This window comes from Chlorocebus sabaeus, chromosome X, assembly GCF_047675955.1.
Source record: "Chlorocebus sabaeus isolate Y175 chromosome X, mChlSab1.0.hap1, whole genome shotgun sequence".
NCBI lineage: Eukaryota > Metazoa > Chordata > Mammalia > Primates > Cercopithecidae > Chlorocebus > Chlorocebus sabaeus.
In genome coordinates this window covers 77,440,022-77,464,448 of record NC_132933.1, presented here as the reverse complement: position 1 = coordinate 77,464,448, position 24,427 = coordinate 77,440,022, and the positions used below count along the sequence as shown (strand labels likewise).

The window sequence follows — 24,427 nt, the reverse complement described above, 5'->3', positions numbered from 1 at the left end:
ATGTGGTTTTTGTCATTAGTGCTGTTTATGAGATAAATTACATTTATTGATTTGTGTATGTTGAACGAAACTTGCATCCCAGGGATGAAGCCTACTTGATTGTGGTGGATAAACTTTTTGATGTGCTGCTGGATTTGGTTTGCCAATATTTTATTGAGGATTTTTGCTTTGATGTTCTAGTATGTTGGCCTGAATTTTTTTTTTTTTTTTTGTCTGCCAGATTTTGTTTTCAGAATGATGCTGACCTTATAGAATGAGTTAGGGAGGAGTCCGTCCTCCTCAATTCTTTGGTATAGTTTCGGTAGGAATAGTACCAGCTCTTCTTTGTACATCTGGTATAATTCAGCTGTGAATGTATCTGGTTCTGGACTTTATTTTGTTTTTTCCTGTTGGTATGCTATTACTGCCTCAGTTTTAGAATTTGATATTGGTTTGATCAGGGATTTAATTTTTTGTTGGTTCAATCTTGAGAGGGTGTATGTGTCCAGAAATTTATTTGTCTCTTCTAGGTTTGCTAGTTTGTGTGCATAGAGGTATTAATAATATTTTCTGATGGTTGTTTGTATTTCTGTGGGGTCAGTGGTAATATTCCCCTTTTCATTTCTGATTGTGTTTATTTGAATCTTCTCTTTTCTTTTTTATTAGTCTAGCTCAGTGTCTATCTATTTTATTATTTTTTTCAGAAAACCAATTCCTGGCGTTGCTGATCTTTTGAAGGTTTTTTTCATGTCGCTATCTCCTTCAGTTCGGCTCTGATTTTGGTTAATTTTTGTCTTCTGCTAGCTTCAGGGTCAATTTGTTCTTGCTTCTCTAGTTCAGCTGTGAAGTTAGGTTGTTAATTTGACATCTTTCTAGATTTTTGATATAGACATTTAGTGCTGTAAATTTCCCTCTTAACACTCCCTTATCTGTGTCCCAAAGTTTCGGGTATGTAGTATCTTTGTTCTTATTAGTTTCAGAGAACTTCTTGATTTGTGCCTTAATTTCATTATTTACCTAAAAGTCACTCAGGAGCAGGCTATTTAATTTCCATGTAATTGTATGGTTTTGGGTGAATTTCTTAGTCTCAATATAAAATTTGATTGCTCTGTGGTTTGAGATACCACATACATTTCACATCTTTTGCATTTGCTGGGGAGTGTTTTGCTTCTGATAATGTGACCAGTTTTACAGTAAGTGACATGTGGCATTGACTCAAATGTATATTCTGTTGCTTTTGGCTGGAGCATTCTGTATGTGTGTATACACACACACACACACACACACACACACACACCAGGTCCATTTGATGCAGTGATGCAGTGCTGAGTTCAGGTCCTGAATATCTTTGTTAATTTTCTCTTAATGATATGTCTAATATTTTCAGTGGGTTAAATTCTCTCATTATTACTGTGTGGGAGTTTGGTATGGTTTGGCGCTGTGTCCCCACACAAATCTTATCTTGTAGTTCCCATAATTCCCACATGTTGTGGGAGGGACCCAGTGGGAGATAATTGAACCACATGGGTCTTTCTCATGCTGTTCTCGTGGTAGTGAATAAGTCTCATGAGATGTGATGGTTTTATAAACAGAAGTTTCCCTGCACAAGTTCTTTTTTTTACCTGCCCTCATTTGTGTAAGACATGACTTGCTCCTCCTTGCCTTCCACTATGATTGTGAGGCCTCTCCAGCCATGTGGAACTGTAAGTCTATTAAACCTCTTTTTCTTCCCAGTCTCAGGTATGCCTTTATCAGCAGCATGAAAACAGACTGATACAGTAAATTGGTACTAGTAGAGTGGGGCATTGCTGAAGATACCCGAAAATGTGGAAGTGACTTTAGAGGGGGTAGGACACAGAGGTTGTAACAGTTTGGAGGGCTCAGAAGAAGACAGGAAAATGTGGGAAAGTTTTGAAGTCACTAGAGACTAGTTGAATGGCTTTGACAAAATGCTGATAATGATATGGACAATGAAATCCAGGCTGAGATGGTCTCAGATGGAGATGAAGAACTTGTTGGGAACTGGAGCAAAGGTGACCCTTGTTATGTTTTAGCAAAGAGACTGGCAGCATTTTGCCCCTGCCCTAGAGATTTATGGAGTTTTGAACTTGAAAGAGATGATTTAGGGTATCTGGTGGAAGAAATTTCTAAGCAGCAAAGCATTCAAGAGGTAACCTGGGTGCTGTTATAGGCATTCACTTTTAAATAGGAAACAGAGCATAACAGTTCAGAAAATTTGCAGCCTAACAATGTGATAGAAAAGAAAATCCCCAATTTCTGAGAAGAAATTCAAGCTGGCTTCAGAAATTTGCGTAAGTAACAAGGAGCCAAATGTTAATCTCCAAGACAATGGGGAAAATGTATCCAGGGCATGTCAGAGATCTTTGCAGTAGCCCCTCCCATCACAGGCCTGGAGGTTTAGGAGGAAAAAATGGTTTCATGGGCCAGGCCGAGGGTCCCTCTGCTGTGTGCAGTATAGGGACTTGGTACCCTGAATCCCAGCCACTCCAGCTGTGACTAAAAGGGGCCAAGGTACAGTTTGGGCTGTTGCTTCAGAGGGTGGAAGCCCCAAGCCTTGGAAGCTTCCACGTGGTGTTGAGCCTGCAGGTACACAGAAGTCAAGAATTGAGGTTTGGAAACCTTTGCCTATATTTCAGAGGATGTATGAAAATGCCTGGATGCCCAGACAAAAGTTTGCTGCAGGGGTGGGGCCCTCATGGAGAATCTCTGCTAGGGCAGTTCAGAAGGGAAACGTGGGGTTGGAGCCCCCATGCAGAGTCCCAGCTGGGGCACCACATAGTGGAGCTGTGAGAAGAGGGCACCGTCCTCCAGACCCCAGAATGGCAGATTCACCAACAGCTTGCATCCTTGAACCTGGAAAAGCCACAGACACTCAACGCTGGCCCGTGAAAGCAGCCAGGAGGGCAGCTATACTCTGAAAGCCACAGGGGCAGAACTGCCCAAGACCATGGCAACCCACCTCTTGCATCAGTGTGACCCAGATGCAAGACACTGAGTCAAAGGATATCATTTTGGAGCTTTAAGATTTGACTGCCCTGCTGGATTTTGGACTTTGCATGGGGCTTGTAGCCCCTTTGTTTTGGCTAATTTCTCCAATTTGGAGTGGCTGTATTTACCCAATGGCTGTACCCCTATTGTATCTATGGGGTAACTAACTTGCTTTTGACATTACAGGCTCATGGCCAGAAGGGACATACCTTCTCTCAGATGAGACTTTGTGGACATATGTGTTAATGTTGAAATGACTGAAGACTTTGGGGGACTGTCAGGAAGGCAAGATTGGTTTTGGAATGTGAAGACATGAGATTTGGGAGGGGCCATGGGCAGAATGATATGGTTTGGCTCTGTGTCCCCACCCAAATCTCATCTTGTAACTCCCATAATTCTCTCTCTCTTTTTTTTATTTTATTTTTTATTATACTTTAAGTTCTGGGATACATGTACAGAACGTGCAGGTTTGTTACATAGGCATATACGTGCCATGGTGGTTTGCTGCACCCATCAACCCATCATCTACATTAAGTATTTCTCCCAATGCTATCCCTCCCCTAGCCTCCCACCCCCCGACAGGCCCTGGTGTGTGATGTTCCCCTCCCTGTGTCAATGTGTTCTCATTGTTCAACTCCCAATTATGAGTGAGAACATGTGGTGTTTGATTTTTGGTTCCTGTGTTAGTTTGCTGAGAATGATGGTTTCCAATTTCATCTGTGTCCCTGCAAAGGATATGAACTCATCCTTTTTGATGGCTACATAGTATTCCATGGTGTATATATGCCACATTTTCTTCATCCAGTGTATGATTAAGGGGTATTTGGGTTGGTTCCAAGTCTTTGCTATTGTGAACAGTGCTGCAATAAACATATGTGTGTATGTGTCTTTATAGTAGAATGATTTATAATCCTTTAGATGTATACCCAGTAATGGGATTGCTGGGTCAAATGGTATTTCGGGTTCTAGATCCTTGAGGAATCACCACACTGTGTTCCACAATGGTTGAACTAATTCACACTCCCATCAACAGTGTAAAAGCATTCCTATTTCTCCACATCCTCTCCAGCATCTGTTGTTTCCTGACTTTTTAATGATTGCCATTCTAACTGGTGTGAGATGGTATCTCATTGTGGTTTTGATTTGCATTTCTGTAATGACCAGTGATGATGAGCTTCTTTTCATGTGTTTGGTGGTGCCATAAATGTCTTCTTTTGAGAAGTGTCTGTTCATATCCTTTGCCCACTTTTTGATGGGGTTGTTTTTTCTTGTAAGTTTGGTTTAGTTCTTTGTAGATTCTGGATATTAGCCCTTTGTCAGATGGATAGATTGCAAAAATTTTCTCCCATTCTGTAGGTTGCCTGTTCACTCTGATGATAGTTTCTTTAGGTGTGCAGAAGTGCTTTAGTTTAATTAGATCCCATTTGTCAATTTTGGCTTTTGTTGCCATTGCTTTTGGTGTTTTAGAAATGAAGTCCTTGCCCATGCCTATGTCCTGAATGGTATTGCCTAGGTTTCTTCTAGGGTTTTTATGGTTTTATGTCTTATATTTAAGTCTTTAATCCATCTTAACTTTTGTATAAGGTGTAAAGAAGGGGTTCAGTTTCAGTTTTCTGCATATGGCTAGCCACTATCCCCAACACCATTTGTTAAATAGGGAATCCTTTCCCCTTTGCTTGTTTTTGTCAGGTTTGTTAAAGATCCGATGGTTGTAGATGTGTGGTGTCATTTCTGAAGTCCCTGTTCTGTTCCATTGATGTATATATCTATTTTGGTACCAGTACCATGCTGTTTTGGTTACTGTAGCCTTGTAGTATAGTTTGAAGTCAGGTAGCATGTTGCCTCCAGCTTTGTTCTTTTTCATAGGATTGTCTTGGCTATATGGGCTCTTTTTTGGTTCCATATGAAATTTAAAGTAGTTATTTCTAATTCTGTGAAGAAAGTCAATGGTAGCTTGATGGGGATAACATTGAATCTATAAATTACTTTGGGCTATATGACCATTTTCACAATATTGATTCTTCCTTTCCATGAGCATGGAATGTTTTTCCATTCGTTTGTGTCCTCTCTTATTTCCTTAAGCAGTGGTTTGTAGTTCTCCTTGAAGAGATCCTTCACATCCCTTGTAAGTTGTATTTCTAGGTATTCTGTTTGTAGCAATTGTGAATGGGTGTTCACTCTGATTTGGCTGTCTGTTATTGGTGTATAGAAATGCTTGTGATTTTTGCACACTGATTTTGTGTTCTGAGACTTTCCTGAAGTTGCTTATCTGCTTAAGGAGATTTTGGGTTGAGATGATGGGGCTTTCTAAATATACAATCATGTCATCTGCAAACAGAGAAAATTTGACTTTCTCTTTTCCTGTTTGAATACCTTTATTTCTTTCTCTTGCCTGACTGCCCTGGCCAGAACTTCCAATACTATGTTGTATAGGAGTGGTGAGAGAGGGCATCCTTGGCTGGTACCACTTTTCAGAATGAATGCTTCCAGCTTTTGCCCATTCACTATGATACTGGCCGTAGCTTTGTCATAAATAGCTCTTATTATTTTGAGATACGTTCCATCAGTAGCTACTTTATTGAGAGTTTTTAGCATGAAAAGGTGTTGAATTTTACTGAAAGCTTTTTCTCCATCTATTGAGATAATCATGTGGTTTTTGTCATTGGTTCTGTTTATGTGATGGAATACATTTATTGATTTGCATATGTTGAACCAGCCTTGCATCCCAGGGATGATGCCAACTTGATCATGGTGGATAAGCTTTTTGATGTGCTGCTGGATTCGGTTTGCCAGTATTTTATTGAGTGAGGATTGTTGCACTGATGTCCTTCACAGATATTGGCCTGAAATTTTCTTTCTTTCTTTTTTTTTTTTTATGTCTCTGCCAGGCACTGATGTCCTTCACAGATATTGGCCTGAAATTTTCTTTTCTTTTTTTTTTTTTTTTATGTCTCTGCCAGGCTTTGGTATCAGGATGATGCTAGCCTCATAAAATGAGTTAGGGAGGAGTCCGTCTTTTTCTATTGTTTGGAATAGTTTCAGAAGGAATAGTACCAGCTCCTCTTTATACCTTTGGTAGAATTTGGCTGTTAATTCATCTGGTCCTGGGCTTTTTTTGGTTGGTAGGTTCTTAATTACTGCCTCAATTTCAGAACCTGTTATTGGTCTATTCAGGGATTCGACTTCTTCCTGGTTTAGTCTTGGGAGGGTGTATGTGTCCAGGAATTTTTCCATTTCTTCTAGATTTTCTAGTTTATTTGTGTAGAGGGGCTTATAGTATTCTGTGTTGGTAGTTTGTATTTCTGTGGGATCAGTGCTTATATCCTGTTTATCCTTTTTTGGTCTATTTTATTCTTCTCTCTTTTCTTCTGTATTAGTCTGCCTAGCGGTCTATCTATTTTGTTAACCTTTTCAAAAATCCAGCTCCTGAATTAATTGATTTTGAAGGGTTTTTCATGTCTCTATCTCCTTCAGTTCTGCTCTGATCTTAGTTATTTCTTGTCTTCTGCTAGCTTTTGAATTTGTTTTCTCTTCCCTCTCTAGTTCTTTTAATTGTGATGTTAGGGTGTCGATTTTAGATCTTTTTTGCTTTCTGCTGTGGGCATTTAGTGCTATATGTTTCCCTCTAAACACTGCTTTAGCTGTGTCCCAGAGATTCTGGTACATTGTGTCTTTGTTCTCATTGGTTTCAAATAACTTATTTATTTCTGCCTTAATTTTGTTATGTACCCAGTAGTCATTCAGGAGCAGTTTGGTCAGTTTCCTTGTAGTTGTGCTGCTTTGAGTGAGTTTCTTAATCCTGAGTTTTAATTTGATTGCACTGTGGTCTGACAGACTGTTATGAGTTCTGTTCTTTTGTATTTGCTGAGGAGTATTTACTTCAGAAAGGCAGTCTTCAAGCTCTGAGATTCTTTCCTTCTATTGGTCTATTATGCAATTAACACTGTGAGCACATTATGAAATTCTTGTAGTGTTTTTCAACTATACCAGGATGGCTTTTTGTTTTCTATACTGCCTATTTTGTCTGTCAGCTCCTGCAATGTTTATCATGATTTTTAGTTTTGTTTCATTGGGTTACAACATGCTCCTTTTGCCAATGAACTTCATTCCTATCCATCGTCTGAAATCTACGTCTGTCATTAAAGCCAGTTGTACCAGCACTATCTATTGAAGATACTTTTTTCCCATTGATTGAACATGGCACCCTAGTAAAAAATTATTTGGCCATAGATATATGTGTTTATTTCAGGCTTCTTATTTCTGTTGCATTGTCTATGTGTCTGTCCTTATGCTAGTAGCACACTGTTTTAATCACTGTAGTTTAGTAGTAGGGTTTGATATTGAGAAATGTGAATCTTAATTTGTTCTGCTTCTTCAAGATTACTTTGGCTATTTAGGGCCCCTTGCAGTTTCATATGAATTTGAAGATCAGCTTTTTTCATAAATGCAAAAATGCTATTGGAATATTGAAATCATGTTGAATCTGTAAATCACTTTGGGTAATATTGACATCCTAACACTATTAAATATTTCCATCCATGAGCACCAGATATCTCTGTTTATTTAGGTTTTCTTTAATTTCTTTCAAGAAGGTTTTGTAGTTTTCAGTGTGTAAGTCTTTTACTTCATTAGTTAAATTTATTTCTAGGTATTCTTTATTGTAAATAAAATACTTTCTTAATTTCCTGTGTATTTATCTTATACTCTATAGCTTTGCTAAATTTATTTATTAGCTATTATTTCTTTCTTTTTTATTTTTATTTTTTGAGATACAGTCTTACTCTGTCACCCAGGCTGGAGTGCAGTGGTATGATCATAGCCTTGAACTCCTGGGTGTTTATGTGATGCTCCTGTCTAAGCCTCCCAAGTAGCTGGGACTTTAGCCACACACCAGCATGCCCAGCTAATTAAATTTTTTTTTTTTTTTTTTTTTTTTTTTTTTTTTTTTTTTTTTTTTTTTTTTTTGTGGAGATGAGGTCTTGCTATGTTTCCCAAGCTGGTCTTGAACTAGCCTCAAGTGATCTTTCTGCATTGGCCTCCCAAAGTGCTGGGATTACAGGCCTTAGCCCACACTTATGGCTCTAGGTGCTTTCTTGTGGATTCCTTTGGATTTTCTTTATACAGGAACACATCATCTGTGAATAGTTTCACTGCACTATCTGTGATACTATCACTTCTTCCTTCGTAATTTGGATGACTTTTATTTCTTTTTTGTCTAATTTCTATGGCTAGAATTTCCAGTATAGTGTTGAAAAGCAGTGGCAAAATCGGGAATCCTGTGCCTAATCTTGCGGGAAAAACTGTCAGTCTTTCATTAAGTATGAGGTTAGTTGTGAGTTTTTTATAAATGTACTTTATGTTTAGGAAGTCTCCTTCTACTCCAAATATTTTGAGTGTTGTCATGAAAGTTTTTGGGGCACTGGTATTCTTAGCCTGTCTTGCCTTGGGTAGAACTCTCCCCTATGGTTGTGGGCTGGTGAATGAAAAATCTCAAAGTTCTAAGTCGCTCCTGCCTAGGATAGAGCTTCTGTCATGTGGAACTAGAGAGGGGTTAAAAATGTTGGTGGCCTGCCACTCCAGGGCAGATACTGAAGTCTTCACTGGTAAGAAGTAGGGAGTAGTCTGTGTTTTTGGCTGCACCCACTTGGAGTAGAGCTTGGATCAGGCTGAGCTGGTGGAGTGGAGGGAAAATGGAGGGAGCAGGCTGTGTTTCAAGTGCTAGAGTCTTACTGTTCATAGTGAGATTTGATAGATTTTCTTGAATCATTGTTTCATTTGCTATGTGCTCTTAAGACAATTTTCAGAGACTTAAAATATTTATTTAAAAATATTGTTTTACCAGTTATGATGCTTTTGCTGGGGGGGAGTATCTGTGGAATTCCTTACACCACCATTCTAGAACTAATCTCCTTTGGCCATTATTTCTTCAAAATATTTTTCTGCCCCCTTTTCTTGAGGACTACAATTACACTTATATTAAATAGCTTGAGGATGTGCCAGAGTTCACTGATTATCGGTTCTATTGGTCTTTTTTTCTGTTTCATTTTAGGTAGTTTCTAAACTATCTAAACTTGCTATGTGATGAAGCACTAAATTATTTTCCTGCAGTGTCTAATCATCTGTTAATACCATCTGGCATGCTTTTTCACCTCTGTCATTTTTTTAAATCCTTCATCTTTCTCCTTAACATATTTATATTTTCTTCTACCTTTTTGAACGTATTGAAAATTGATATAATAACTGTTTTAATACTTTTTCTACAAATTCCATTGTCCCTATTACTTCTGGGTCTGGTTTTACTGATTTACTTTTCTCTTCTTCATCGGTTGTATTTTACTGCTCCTTCGAATGCCTGGCAATTTTTTATTGTATGCCAGATAGTGTGAAATTTGTCATGTTGGGTGCTAGATATGTTTGTTATCATTAATATTGAGTTTCATTCTGAGATGTAGTGAAGTTACTTGTGAACAATTTGATCCTTATAAGGTTTGCTTCTAAGCTTTTCTGGGCAGGTCCAGAACACTCTTTAGCTTAGGCATAAAATTTCCCTACTACTCACTACATAAAACCCTTGTGAATTTTCTAGCCCATTGTCCATGTATTACCAGGTTTTCACCCTCTGGTGGAGGGTAAAATGAACTGTTTCTGGCACTGTATGAGGTCCAGAGGTTGTTTCCCATACTGCTTTTGGGTGGTTCTTTAGGTTCCCCACTTTGGAGAGCCACTGCCATGTAGTATTAATTAACACACAATTAAAAGAGCTATTAAAACTTTCATCATGCACCTTCCAAGATCCAATAAATAACAGAGGGTTTCAGAGTAAAACTGAATATAATGCTTATAATATAAAATTTTCTTTGAAAACCCATTTCTGACATTTAAAAAAAAACAATGTCAGTGTTACTAAAAATAACACTGACATGAGCTAAATATGCTAACATCTATCATCTTAAGGCTCCTTTAATGTGATGAAAAACATTTGGCCCCTTGTTGTCTGAAGAGAGGATTTTATATAGTACCTGTTGTGTACATAGCCCATCTCTCTGATATCCTTAGCAACGACAATACTGCTGCTCACATCTAACTGCTCCAAAGCCTCAAGTAATGGAGTGGAAGATTGTGGAAATAACAAATTATGAAAATAAAATAAACTCAGTAATAGACTTTGTATTAATTGGTAACTTGTAGCCCAGTTTCACCGTGTAGCCCAGGGTAACATTCGAGTGTACTTATTTGATTTGATGATTCTATAAAGATGGGACACAATTTAAGGTAGGAATTCTCAACTAACTTATGTAATTTCAGAGTCATTTAAAACACTCTGAAACTGTAAAATTGTGTGTGCACATGTGCGTGTGTGTATGTGTGCCTGCGTATGCTTGTATTTTTATGTGGAGAGTGTCCATAGCTTTTTTCAGATTCTGAAAGGGGTGCATGACCAAAATAATGTTTTAGGCAACCTCAAATGAGTTCAGGCACTCTCCCTTCTCTCCCTTTCTACTGTCTTCCCTTTCTTTCTTGTTAACAGTGTTAACAAAGATGATAGCTTATGGCAGTGACAATTACTATGAAGAAGTAGACTTAAAATCTAGATTGTGCAACATGAGAGAGACTCCATATTATATAGTTTTCAATTTAGAAACTGGGACTGTAGTGTCTACACCCCTTATAAATAGCCACATAGATGCAAACTTGTTTCTGATTACTTTGGCTGAACTGAGGTTGTCCAAAACTTACAAGTGAATAAAGAGTAGAAACCTTATAAGTTCATGACAAATGAAAGTATTTAAAAATAATGTTCAGTAATAGGTGCTCCAGGTGGTTCTGTTAAGATAATCAGTGAGGCAATGGTAGAAATGCATGTCTGAAGTTGTCTCTTGGTTATTATTCAGCTGATAAGGGAGACATAGAAGAGGTAAATTAATTTCGCTCTCAACAAAACTATAATTTTTATAGATTGAAAATACGTAAGTAGAAAATAGAAGTCCTCAAAGTTTAGGGGAAATCACAATCAAGTGGAAAGTGGGTTAAAAATGTCAGTGTTTCCTATCTCATCTTGCCTCATTTCCCCAGTATTCCCCTTTGATCTTTTATATTTTACAGGACCTTCAATATGCAGAATGTGGTAGCCGGCCACACACACACAGACTTTTTGTGATTCAGAGTTAACTTCAGATTTGCATTTTTATTGGGTCTGTCTGAACCACATTATTCTAATAAGTGCTTTCTAATTGTCCAGGGTAATTTATGTATAGCATGACAGTGGATTGGTAAGTATAACCTAATCATAATTTTTGACTAATTATTACTACATTCTTTAATGTTCCAATAACAAAACTTTTGCTTTGCCTTTGTAGTGATTTGTGTTTTATTTTCATTGAACTTCTTATATGCTATATCCAGATTTATTTTAGAGTTTGCCAACACTGTCAGGATGTGGGTCTGAGACTGTGCTAATGTGCAAAATTGATATGAGTACTTCAGTTAAAGTTTATGAGAATATTTTTTTCAAAACCATAAACATTCAGATTCTTTCTTTTAAAAATGTTTGCTTAAAATGTACTTTTTGATGTCACAATTGTTTTACCCCTCTAGATTTGGAAGTCTAAACACTGACATATTTTGCTACTGTGCAAAAATGAATATTGTAATATTAAAAGACAAACTGACAAATTGTTCAATATCACTGGACATAGTGAGAACATTAGATTTGAAAAATGTTGCTTATAACATAAAGAAAATGCATGTGAATATATTTGCACATTCCTGTATAAAACATTATACATATAGTTTTATTTATATCTATAAAGTTTCCTTTTAGATATTTATGCCTTAAATATCCTCAGTAACCTTTACTTAAATAAGATTCTTGTACAGAAGTTTCCTCTTTTATGCCTTTTTTAAATCTAGAAAGATATCAGTTGTCCTTTTGTCAGAGGCATTTGAACCAGAGCGACTCCATCTTGAATAGGGGCTGGGTAAAATGAGACTGAGACCTACTGGGTTGCATTCCCAGGTGGTCAGGCATGTCACAGGATGAGGAGGACGTCAGCACAAGATACAGGTCACAGAGACCTTACTGACAAAACAAAATGTGGTAAAGAAGCTGGCCAAATTCCACCAAAACTAAGATGGCAATGAAAGGGACCTGGTCATTCTCATTATATGCTAATTATAATGATTAGCATGCTAAAAGACACTCCCACCAGTGCCTTGACAGGTTACAAATGCCATGGCAACACAAGGAAGTTACCTTATATGGTTTAAAAAGGGGAGGAACCCTCAGTCCTGGGAATTGCCTACTCCTTTCCTGGAAAGCTGATGAATAATTCACCCCTTGTTTAGCACGTAATCAGGAAATGACCACAAAAGTGGCCAGTCAGCAGCTCTTGGGTCTTTTCTGCCTATGGAGTAGCCATTCTTTTGTTTCTTTACTTCTCTAATAAACTTGCTTTAACTTTATGGATTCACCTTGAATTTTTATTTGTGTGAGATCCAAGACCCCTCTCTTGGGGTCTGGATTGGGGCCCCTTTACAGTAACATCTTCCTCGTAACCATGAAAGGATGATACTGAGGAGACCCCCGACCCAAAGGAAATAAACTGCAACACCAATTGGTGACTTTGGGTAAGTGGGGTGCATTTTACCTGGGTAAAGGGTGTGATTGGGTTAGAGGCCCAACTTAGGGGAGTTATACTCTCTCCTAAGATGGAATGGGTTAAAGGATCCTCTTATGAAAAAGGCAAGCATGCTTAAACTAACTTATGTTCAAGGCCAAACTTATAAAGTTTAGAGTCCTTCCTAAGATTTAGGGGGTTAGAGATCCTGCTCAGGAAAGTCCCTCTCAACTAAAAATGGATTTGGCATTATGGAATGTTAACCACTATTCTCTTTGGATTAATCTCTCTTGCACTCTTTGCTAATGGCTATAGGTGACAGGGTTAGGCATGTACAGGATCTTGGGACATGGGAAGCTTTTATCATCCCAAAAGGGGAAACTTGAGAGCTGATGGGACTGCTGGAAAAGATCCCTTTGCCACTGACAAGTGGCCACCTGAACTTTTGATTGCATGTCACTGCAGTGGGTGGGTCTTTCTCTGGCCTCCCTGAGCTCTTCACCTTTCCCACTCTGCCACAGGCAATGCTTTTTTCTCTGTCTTTCTCGCCTTTCCCTTTCCTATATTTTCTGTTAATCAGGGTGACCATCTTGCCCAAAGACCGTATGTTAACTCCCGGTTGTTTGTTGGATTAAAGATGACAGGGCCAATCCGGAGGCAAATTTGAGCTTTGCCAGTTTGACATTGGATACTAAGTGGAGTGGCTGCTGTAGCGAATCTTGTGTACTTTGTGCTATAAATTTGTCTTTCTGTATCACTCTGTCATAAAGAGGAATACCTTAGGATAGAACACGGGTTTAGGCCTCCATAAGCCTACTGTTCAAGACAGCCCAGCAAACTGGTCAGTTACCAACTTTGCCGCAGGTCCCTGTTGGGGAAAAACTGGATGAAGTTTCCCTTTAGTCTTGTTTTATGTCTTTGGGAGCTTGACCTTGTAGCCACATGGTGGTACTTTCTCTTGGTCTCTGCCATCCAGCAGACAGAAATTTTGGGATGCATGTCATAGCTAGCTCTAAAAATTATCTTGAGCAGTTAACAACCATTGCAAGCTCAAAATTGGCTGCTCTAGGCTCCTTCTGGGAAGGGCAATGGAAACTGCCCAATCCTGTAGCTTTGTAGCTTAGTAGCTAAGGCTTTGTCTTTTCACAATGGTGGCCTGGGTTCAGGGTTCAATCCTGGCTTAGGGAATGAGTCCTTTCTCATTTGCTATCTCTGTAACCTTTACCATTTGTTGATTCTCTTCCCCTCCACGGACCATTTTGAATGTTCCTTTCTCTGAGCACCTGGGAGGTTACCTTTGGTACAGTTCAAAAGCCGGAAATATTGGCTGTTTGGCATGGCAAAAGTTGGGTAATAAGAAATTTTTAAAACTTTTTTTTAAAAGTGCTATATCTAAAAGTCTCCTTATTCAAGTTCTAATAGCCTGGGACTCCTTGGGAAAAACAGAGGAGGTGCCACAGTCCCCATTTTGGGAAAACCCTCTGTTTTCATCATGCAACCCCAGGAATTAAAAGCAAATAGATCCCTCTCAAAATCTAAGGCTCTGTTCTATTTTGCATTGCATTATCTGACATTTTTTACTTTTGGGGGTATCAGAAGTTACTTTACATTATGACAGAACTTTGATGTGTAATAACTAGGTAGGAAATATAGTTTTGGAGATAACTAATGAAAGTTATAGGGGGATACTCAGCTCCTTGCACTTTTGGATCAAAGTAGTATGCTCTTGGCCACCCAGAAGGTATGGAGATGTTCTCCTGCCCACTGAGAGATAAGCCTCCCATAGGGGACGGGCTAATCAAAGAATAGGCTAATTGGCTTTGGATTGCTTTGCAAAAAAATACATGGTAAAATCATTGCACTGTCTTTTTCTGTAGCACTTCTCTTTTGGGGATCCAGTATCCAGTATAAAAATGGGACCCTTAATTTTTGGAATTTGTTTTTGCCTTCCAGCTGTGCCTGCTTATTAGGTTGTAGAAACTGTAATGCTTTCCTGGCCCTGCTCCTCCAAGGGCTCCACCCAGAAGCTAGTAATCTAATTAAGAAATGGGAGAATGAAAACCCTTACAACTATTGAACCTTCTGTGTGTCTGTATATTTATATGTGATGTGTGTGTAATATGAAAGAGCATTGACTAGTTGGTTTCTTAAAAAAGAGCTTAAATATTTTATCAGAAAAATAAAAATCGTTATGCCTTCAGTTTACATGACTTTAGTAATTGTTGGGAAATAAAACATTTTACATGCATGGTGTGTAAGGATAGTGAAATACGTTTTTGGTAAAAGATTATAAAAAGGCATGGGAATGTGGATTTTTCTGCCTAAAGGGTTAAAGGATTATTTTAAGTTAGATAGGATAAAGCTGAAGGTTTGAGCAAGTTGTGGAAGGTTTGTGAAAAATTAATTTTGTGAAAGAAATTGTGTGTGAACATACTGGCTAAAATTAAAAGGGAATTGTTTAGGTCTTCCATAAATTGAACATTGGAATAAAAGCATAACACGTTTTGCTTAGAGGACTGATCTTTTTTTTAACAAAAATTTGTAAAGCATTATAAAAGGTTAATGAAAATCTTAACCTTATGGTCAAACATTAAAATTGTGTAGATTTGTCTATCAGGTATTATTGAAAATTGGGGTTTACCTTAATAGTACACTAATGCAAAAGGTGAAATCTGGATTTCTCTCTTGAACAACATTTTTATATAATATTAAAGGATAATAAAAATTTTTGTTTGCCTTTTGAATAAACTGCAGGAAAAAGAAGGGAATAAAAAAGAGAGAGGTTGTTTGGAAAGCTAAGTCTTCCATCTTCACAAGTAAAGGTTTTTGCTTTTAAAAAATTTTTAAGTTATCAATTTGGCTAAATAACAAAATGGAATCCCAGGTTATCATAAGTTATGGTAATCCTGAAAAAACTTTCAAGACTCTCATGGACAGCTGAAATGTTCATGAATATCAAGTAGAACAGGAGTTAACTGCATGGACTAAACTAAAAGTCTGAAGCAATATTTTTAAACTTTTCGCTTAAAATGTTGCTGATCGTTTGTTTTGTTTTTCAGAGTCAAGGAAAGTTTTTCTGAGCTCTTTACACCTTTTAACAATTGAATGAAATATACTCTGGTGAACAAAATTTGGAGCATATTTGTTTCTCTCTACTTAATTTCTCTAGAATTTGGAAACTATTTGTGAGTATTCTTAATTTATAGAAATATAGTTATTTGCATAAGTGCAATAGGAATGTTTTCTTTTGCAGCAGGACACAATTGGAGAATCTGGTTTTACCAAGGCTTTGACTGGAATGGCATGCTTCTTTTTAAGGAATCAAACTTAACTTGTAGATCCAATAAAAGCCCCTTGGGAAAATTGGTCTCATGCCTTTTCTGCAAAGTCCCTGTTGAGGGTTTCTAACCTGTGGTAAGTAAAGAATGTCACTTTCTGATAGGCTTAGCAGGTTCAAGTTATCTTGGGACCTCAAGAGGAGAGGAATTTACTCAACTCATTGGTCTTTGAGGGTACAAACCCATGGCTGGGTTCAGCTTAAAAAAATTCGTATGTGAGATTCCTTATGAAACAGAGTTTCAACAAAGCCAATTTAAAATGCCTATATGGAAAAAAAATTATTCTTGCTGCACTTTATACAAATATTCAGGCCAATTATAAGACTAAGGCTTATTTTTGTAAATGAATTGGTCCTATTATAATTTGTCTTTAGTAAAAATGGGAAACTGGAGAGAGAACAATTATGTTTCAAGAACTATGGTAGACCTGTTATTAGATTCTAGTCTCATTGGTTGTTTTTGAGGTTTTTTTTTTCCTGCAATTTAGACTAACCCTGCTTATTCCTGTGAACTAATCCATAATCTCTGACTGCTGCACAGAAGAAACAAGAGGGATGGGTAGTCAAAAATCAGGATCTATATTCTAATTCTGGGCACACTGGAATCAGTTGGCAACCCCATATCAGCTTGGTTCCAACAGTTGCCCAGTTCATGGAAAACCTTCTTATTTAATTTACTTGAGATAGTATTACTTATTTTGCTTTACTGTTATGGAATATATTGCTGTTGTACCCTTTTGTAGGAATACAGGATAAGCTTACTAAATGTTTCATTTAAATGGAACACTTTTTAATATTCCAGATATCACCTTTTGTCAGAGTTATAAATGGCCCTCACCATGCTGACACTTTCTGACTGAGCTCCTCTCTACCCCAACTACAGGAGACCCTAATAGGCAGGAATATCATCACCCCTATTCAGCCAGAAAAAGTTACAGAAGATGGATCTTCGTCCCTCTACAAACCTTAGGATTAAATGTTCTCTTATAAAAAGGAGGGGAAAAATATGTCAGAGGCATTTGAATCAGAGTGACTCCATCTTGAATAGGGGCTGGGTAAAATGAGTCTGAAACCTACTGGGCTGCATTCCCAGGTGGTTAGAAATTCTAAGTCACAGGATGAGTAGGAGGTCAGCACAAGATATAGGTCACAAAGACCTGGCTGATAAAATAGCATGTGGTAAGGAAGCCAGGCAAATCCCACCAAAACCAAGATGGTAATGAAAATGACCTGGTTATCCTCACTGCTCACTATATGCTAATTATAATGCCTTAGCACTATAAAAGACACTCCCACCAGCATCATTACAGTTTACAAATACCATGGCAATGTGAGGAAGTTACAGTATATGGCCTAAAAATGGGAGGAATCCTCAGTTCCTGGAATTGCCCACCCCTTTTCTGGAAAACTCATGGATAATCCACCCCTCCTGTAGCATATAATCAGGAAATGACCATAAAAGTGGCCAGCCAGCAGCCCTCAGGGCTGCTCTGGATATGGAGTAGTCATTCTTTTGTTTCTTTACTTCTCTAATAAACTTGCTTTCACTTTATGGATTCACCTCAAATTCTTTCTTGCATGAGATCCAAGAACCCTCTTTTGGGGTCTGGTTCCGGACCCCTTTCCAGTAACACTGTATGTAATATGAGCTGTTTGTAACTGATTCACTGGAATAGATGACATGGGATTTTCTACACAGATATTTGAGGTCTTTACCTAGGACAAAGTAATTACTTTAAAAAAAAATAAGTTTAGCTGGAATAAAAGATTTTTTTTCTGGTTTTGTGTTAAGCCTGACCTCTATGGGTTGGGCCTCTTTTCAGTGATTCAAGTTCTCCATTATTAATTAATCAGAAAGTCAGCAATGACTGTTCCAAACTTCAGCTTCCAATGCCCTGCATTTTCAATGACTTCTGCCTTCATGGTTGGCTAATTGGGGGCGTTCTCCATTCTGTCTGAAAAAGGACTTTTCCTGCAAATGGTGCATCAATTGAGGGAAACCTTATTTGGGGTTTACCTTAATGAGGGTCTCCTCAAATATTTCTCTGAGGGTAATGTATGATTTAGGAGTAAGTGGGCTACTGTGTTTCTTTTTTAGTGTGTTTTGTTTATGCTTATTTTAACTTTTATTTTAAGTTCAGAGGTACATATGCAGGTTTGTTATATAGGTAAACTTGTGTCATGGGAGTTCGTTGTACAGATTATTTCATCACCCAGGTATTAAGCCTAGTACCCATTAGTTACTTTTTCTGGTCCTCTCCCTCCTCCCACCCTTCACCCTCTGATAGGTCCCAGTGTCTGTTGCTACCCTCTATGTGTCTTTTTTCAGGTGACATGCATCTGGAGAATAGTACACATAGACTTCAGTGTAAGAAAAAGCAATCCAGAGTTCACTTCACCCTTAGGCACATAAGAAAAGTTCTTTCTTTTTCCTTTCAAGGCAATGGTAGAGTGAAAGGCAAAAGATGTGAGAGGCTGAATAGAGACGACTGAATGTGATTGTCACTAGACTGGTCAACTTTCTATCTAAAAGCCATTGCAGCTAATTTCCCAATTCATATTCATGTAGGAACATAAGACAGAAATACTGGCTAGGCATGGTGGCTCACGTCTGTAATCCCAGCACTTTGGGAGGTTGAGGTGGGCGGATCACGAAGTCAGGAGATCGAGACTATCCTGGCTAACATGGTGAAACCCTGTCTCTACTAAAAATACAAAAATTAGCCAGGTGTGGTGGCGAGTGCTTGTAGTACCAGCTACTTGGGGGGCTGAGGCAGGAGAATGGCGTGAACCTGGGAGGCGGAGCTTGCAGTGAGCCGAGATTGCACCACTGCACTCCAGCCTGGGTGACAGAGGGAGACTGTCTAAAAAAAAAAAAAAAAAAAAAAGACAGAAAAATTGAACGCATGGAAGGGGCTGCTCAGAAGGTGAGATGTTACAGAGGAGTCAACATCCCACACATACCAATCAACCTGAGTGAATAAATGGCACTATACCCCTATGAAATTAGATGTATAGAAACTTCCTTAGAGTAGTCTGAAACTTTAGGGTTTGCCAACATTGTTTAACAAAGCCACAATTTAGGAAAAAACCCAACAATTATATGCATATACTTTTAATAAAGGATATAGGGAGATAAAGCTGGCCAGCGTTTGTCAATATTTCTGCACCAAGACACATGGTTTTAAGAATACTATATACAGTCATTTTGAGCAGATTGGTGGGAAAAATAATTGTAGCAAATTGGCAACTTGGGCTTAACTACTGAGGTCTTTTCTGGCACTCCAATATAGTTCATATATTACCAAGACCCACTGCCAGCTTTCCTTCTCTGTTCTTTCACTGATTAAGCCAGCAGAGTGAAACTAATTATTCATTGAATGCATCTTATCTAATTGTATTTTTTTCTCTTTAATGCCATTCCCTACTAAGAATCTATTTCCTGATATATTGAATTCATTGTTGGTTTTAACTCATTCTGCTGATGGCTGTGTACCATCCTCCTACAAATAACACATGTAATGGTTTTGAATACTGTGCAGGACACAGACCTAGCCCTTCTGGGGACGTAAACAGTCATGGGTTGCATGCTACTAGGAGCCACCCATTCATTATTATATTATACAATCCCACATGCAAAAGGCTACAATTTAATATGGTACATTACAGCTATGGTTAAAGAAATGCAGATGTACGATACCTCATCAACCAATTCCTAACGAGATGGAATTCATTAATTTTCTAAGAATATGGATCTTTTCCAAGGGCCTGACTATCTTGTTAGATGCCCTCTGTGCTTCTGCATAGAACATCTTTTGTACCGATTCTCTTAGCTACTCTGAGAGCAGAGGTTCTGGAATGTATAAATTGAATGTTCTTCATATGCTGTGATTCTTAGACTCTTTTTCTAAAAGGAGAAAACAGAGAATCATTCCTTTAAATTAAAGTATTTGCTCCTGATGACCAGGCAGTCTGCTTTGGAGAAAATGTGTGTGTGTGTGTGTGTGTGTGTGTGTACATGTGCATACATGTATGTAGATATGTGTGATGAGAGGTGAAAAGAATAGGCTTTCAATGACTGTTACATTCCTATGAATTTGGGCCCTGCTAAATTTTAGGTTCATGTTAACAATAATGTATAATATTCAATATTCTTAAAACGTACTTGCTAGGATTGTGCTTAAATCTCTATTAACCTCAATGTCTATACTTTGTGCAATTTGGCATAAACATGGAGCGCATTCTTTACCTTGGCAATGTCTGCCTTGAGATTGGGCTCTATGTTGCCACAGGAGGTAATGGCACTGGTTGATGCCACATAGTGTGAAAAATATGTGTCACATGGGGCCAATAGGGGAAAGAGGCACATATTACATTCTTATCACACAGAAAGTAAGAGTTGTACAAATTGCATACTTTTCAGATTTTTGACAAAATGTGACTCTTTCAGAATGCGATCCTGTTGTAAATACTCTCAAAATTCTAACTGCTCCATGATAATAGCAGTCCTGGGAAGCCAAGTTACTTTAACAGTGTACTGTACATGGTAACTGTGAGCCCTGCATAAGACAGCTGTGTTCCATTGGGGACCACTTAAACTCTTTTCCCCTTAATATTTCCAGCTATACCATGGGGAACATTTTTTTTTTAATTCTGTCTCTTTCTGAGGACCCTATTGGAGTGAATGGAAGAACATTAACAAAGTGTTCTAAGTTCTGCAAGAACAAATCAGCAATGAGAGCACGGATAAAAGAATGGAGTACACTATTTTGCTTAGAAATACTGTATGGTTAAACTTTTCATTCCAGTCCTATAATTAAAGACATGTAAGAGCACTAGAAAGTTACATAGCACTCTTCAATGATCCTAACAATGAGTATCTTCATTTTGCAAATGGAGAAAATGAGTATCAATGATTAGGGAATGAGATTCCACAGAGGTTACTGGACAGGGATCCAAGGAAAACCAAGCAAAGAAGCCAATCAGGGTGTGCTAATTATTAAACAGAACTCTGTATTCTTGATTAATAATCAACCAGTTGGGTACCTAGGTACATTAGTCATCACTCAAATGATCCATGGATGGAGATATTATCAGAGTCTATAAACCAATGAGACCAAAATGCTACAATAGGAATAGGGTTTCTTTTTATCTCTGAGCCCCCTGATAAAACGCTGATTTATTTCGCTTTTTTTTTTTTAGACAGAATTTCACTCTTATTGCCCAGGCTGGAGTGCAATGGCACAATCTCAGCTCACCACAACCTCCGCCTCCCAGGTTCAAGCAATTCTCCTACCTCAGCCTCCCGAGTAGCTGGGATTACAATCATGCACCACCATTCCTGGCTAATTATTGTATTTTTAGTAGAGACGGGGTTTCTCCATGTTGGTCAGGCTGGTCTTGAACTCCCGACCTCAGGTGATCTGGCCACCTCGGCCTCCCAAAGTGTTGGGATTACAGGCGTAAGCCACCGCGACCAGCCTTATTTGGCCTTTTAAAGACAGTGTAAATCTGTAAGACATTAAACAATCAGCTTTGCATTATAGCTTTCCTGAGCTTTACCTCTCCAGAACTTCCTTATAGTTAACTGATACTATATTTTGTGAGTTGACTTCTGTGGGAGCTGAGTGCTGATACACCCTATGCATCAAAGAAGTTCTTGATGTTTTTCTGACTTTGAATCATAGTTAACAGCTGCTCTGCCTGAATGCTTGGCAGATGATTGATGGGAAAGAGGAAGATTACTTTGAGGCCTACTCACTGTGTAGTAAGTAAAGGCCATACATGTAGAAAAGGTGCATATCTATATGAATAGAAGACAAGGCTTGTCTGTCATAAAACCATGGGGATGGCCAAATAAGCTTTCAAGAAAAACTCAAACAAGAGAGTATTTTGAGAAAGAGTGTAAGGGGAAATTATTTTTCCATCTGAATATATAAGAAGACTTCATCATGAAACCCAGTGTGTGCACAGTTATCTAGGCTGCTTTTTAGCTTCTGAGTTTAAGAAACAGTCCTAATAAGTGTAATCGTGTCTAGTATTCTCTCAAATGTAATGCTGACCACAATCTATTTAATTTATGACAAAAGTCTCACCTTGTTCAAAATTACCTAGGGGTCCAGATGAACAGGTTTTGTTGTTGCTTTAAGTAGCTGGATTGTTCACTTTCTCAGCTCCACTGCAACCCCAACACTAAATTGTGGCAGGCAACTCTTTTTTACTCGAAAAGATTTCAGGGATGATAAATTAGTAAGCCAAACCATCCCTCTAGAAGCTCAATTCCTTGATACCTGTAAGATGCTTCTAACTTCCACTGATCTCTATAAGAGTTGGAGCTTTTATTGTCAGCAGCTGGGCACTAGACTGCTGAATGAAAAAAATGAAAGACATCAATACTCTTAAGATATTATTATTGCAAAGAAGCAGTACTAGTATTCTCACTCATTGATTCAGGCACTAGGACTAAAAGAAAGGCTGATTATAAATAAATGGGTAAATTGATGCAAACTGTATTAATGGTTTAGCTACTACTGAAGCTAAAAAAAGAAGAAAGAATTGGCATATTACTATTTGGTTATCACTGTCTGTACAATAGCCCCTGATATGAAAACACAGCTCTTTAGTGCTAATCCTCAGGCTAATGTCAGCTGTGAAACTTTACCCTTATGAAAGGCAGTGAAATTAAACCTGAAAAGTCACTCTGAAAATCCTTAACAAAACCTATGGGCCATAACTTAGGCTTATAGATTTTCTTTCATCATAAAAATAATTCATAAAGGCTAAAATAAAACTAGGTAGCAGATAAATGAATAAAAGTAATTGGAGAATTTTACCGCACCCTGACAAAAAAGTCTTTAAAACACTGATTATTATGTTTAATAAAGTTTATGTCCTGATTTTGATCTTCTTGAGTAGCTGTGGTGCTTTCAGGAACATTTGTGACAGAACAGGTTTTACAGTGTTGTTCAAGTTCCAATTTGAGGACCTTGGTCACAGTGTACTGAATCACCCTTCCAAATTTTAGATACTTGATATAGCGATGGTTCAAAGTCCAGCAAATATTTAAGTTGCTATTTAGAGGAAAAGCATAATTAAACAAAGGCTTCAGGTTTTTAGCCTTGATTTTCACACCATAGCAGAATTTTGTATAGATATGCTGTACATGTTCACAAATGCACATGCACACAAACAGCAAATGTAGTCCGATTCCCTTCAACACCAAAAAGGCCCTATATATGTGATTAATAATCTTTGTGGGGGAATTAAAGACCCCAAGGAAATTTTCTGAATTTCCTTTTACCTGATAAGATGAATGAAAAGATATATTTTACATTTAGGCTTTCATGGATTGGGGGAGGGGAAATGAAGAAACAAAAAAATTGGCTTGAATTAACTGCTGCCAAATTCTAAATTGGATTTCAGTCAGTAAATTAAATAATATGAAGTCCAGAAACATTTACACAGCAAGTATTTGATGGAATTCTTTCAAATTTTGAAGCTTTGAATCCAACACGGTGACTTATTTTGAAGATTACAATGATTTCCAACATTGAACTCTGTAAGCCTCATGGGAGGCAGAGATGGTGAGTCCTGGGAATGAAGAGAAGAAATTCACAGATGAGCTGAACAACTGTAAATATTCATGTGGTAACACCCACTTGACAATAATATGCAACCATTAAAATTACATTTATGAAGAGTATAGATCAGCACTGAAAAATGTTAAGTGAAAAAGGCAGTATATAAAATTATATATACAATGCTATATATTTATTTATTTATTTATTTATTTATTTTGAGATGGAGTCTTGCTCTGTCGCCCAGGCTGGAGTGCAGTGGTGCGATCTCGGCTCACTGCAAGCTCCGCCTCCCAGGTTCGCACCATTCTCCTGCCTCAGCCTCCTGAGTAGCTAGGATGACAGGCGCCCGCCACCATGCCCGGCTAATTTTTTGTATTTTTAGTAGAGACGGGGTTTCACCGTCTGAGCCAGGATGGTCTGGATCTCCTGACCTCGTGATCCACCCACCTCAGCCTCCCAAAGTGTTGGGATTACAGGCGTGAGCCACCAAGCCTGGCCTACAATGCTATATTTTTAACCCCCAAAATTATATTTGTAATAAGAGACTGAGGAACTACACTGACCTATTGAAAGTGGTGGATTCATGGGTAATTTATTTTCATTTCTCTACTTTCTACTTGCATTTTCCACATTTTCTTTAGTAAATATATAATTTGATACTTCAAAAATACTATTTTTGAAATCCACATGGAAATAACAAGAGCATTGAAATTGGGCAAGTATGAATCTGAATTCTAGCTTTGCCTCTTATCTCTATAACTCTAGAAAAATAATGTCAATGGATCTTAGTTTGCTCATCTGTAAAATGGTATAATCTGCCTGAAACAATATCTGGCATATAGTAGGCCCTCAAGTAGCTATTTCTTTAAGCTTTCTGGAAAATGATTTGGCCTTATCCATTGACC

At 38.0% G+C, this 24,427-nt stretch overlaps 1 protein-coding gene across 3 annotated transcripts in view; it reads right to left on the bottom strand.

Moving 5' to 3' along the window:
• Positions 1 to 24,427, bottom strand: part of ZDHHC15 (zDHHC palmitoyltransferase 15) — a 204,858-nt gene that overhangs the window by 14,824 nt on the left and 165,607 nt on the right. For 2 of the 3 annotated variants that reach the window (XM_007992113.3, XM_073013559.1), the window contains one exon: positions 19,042 to 23,532. The exons of the other annotated variant lie outside the window; for it this stretch is intronic. The gene's annotated coding sequence lies outside the window, so the exon portion shown is untranslated. Of the gene's footprint in view, positions 1 to 19,041; positions 23,533 to 24,427 lie in introns of those variants that run through there. 3 annotated transcript variants of the gene reach the window in all.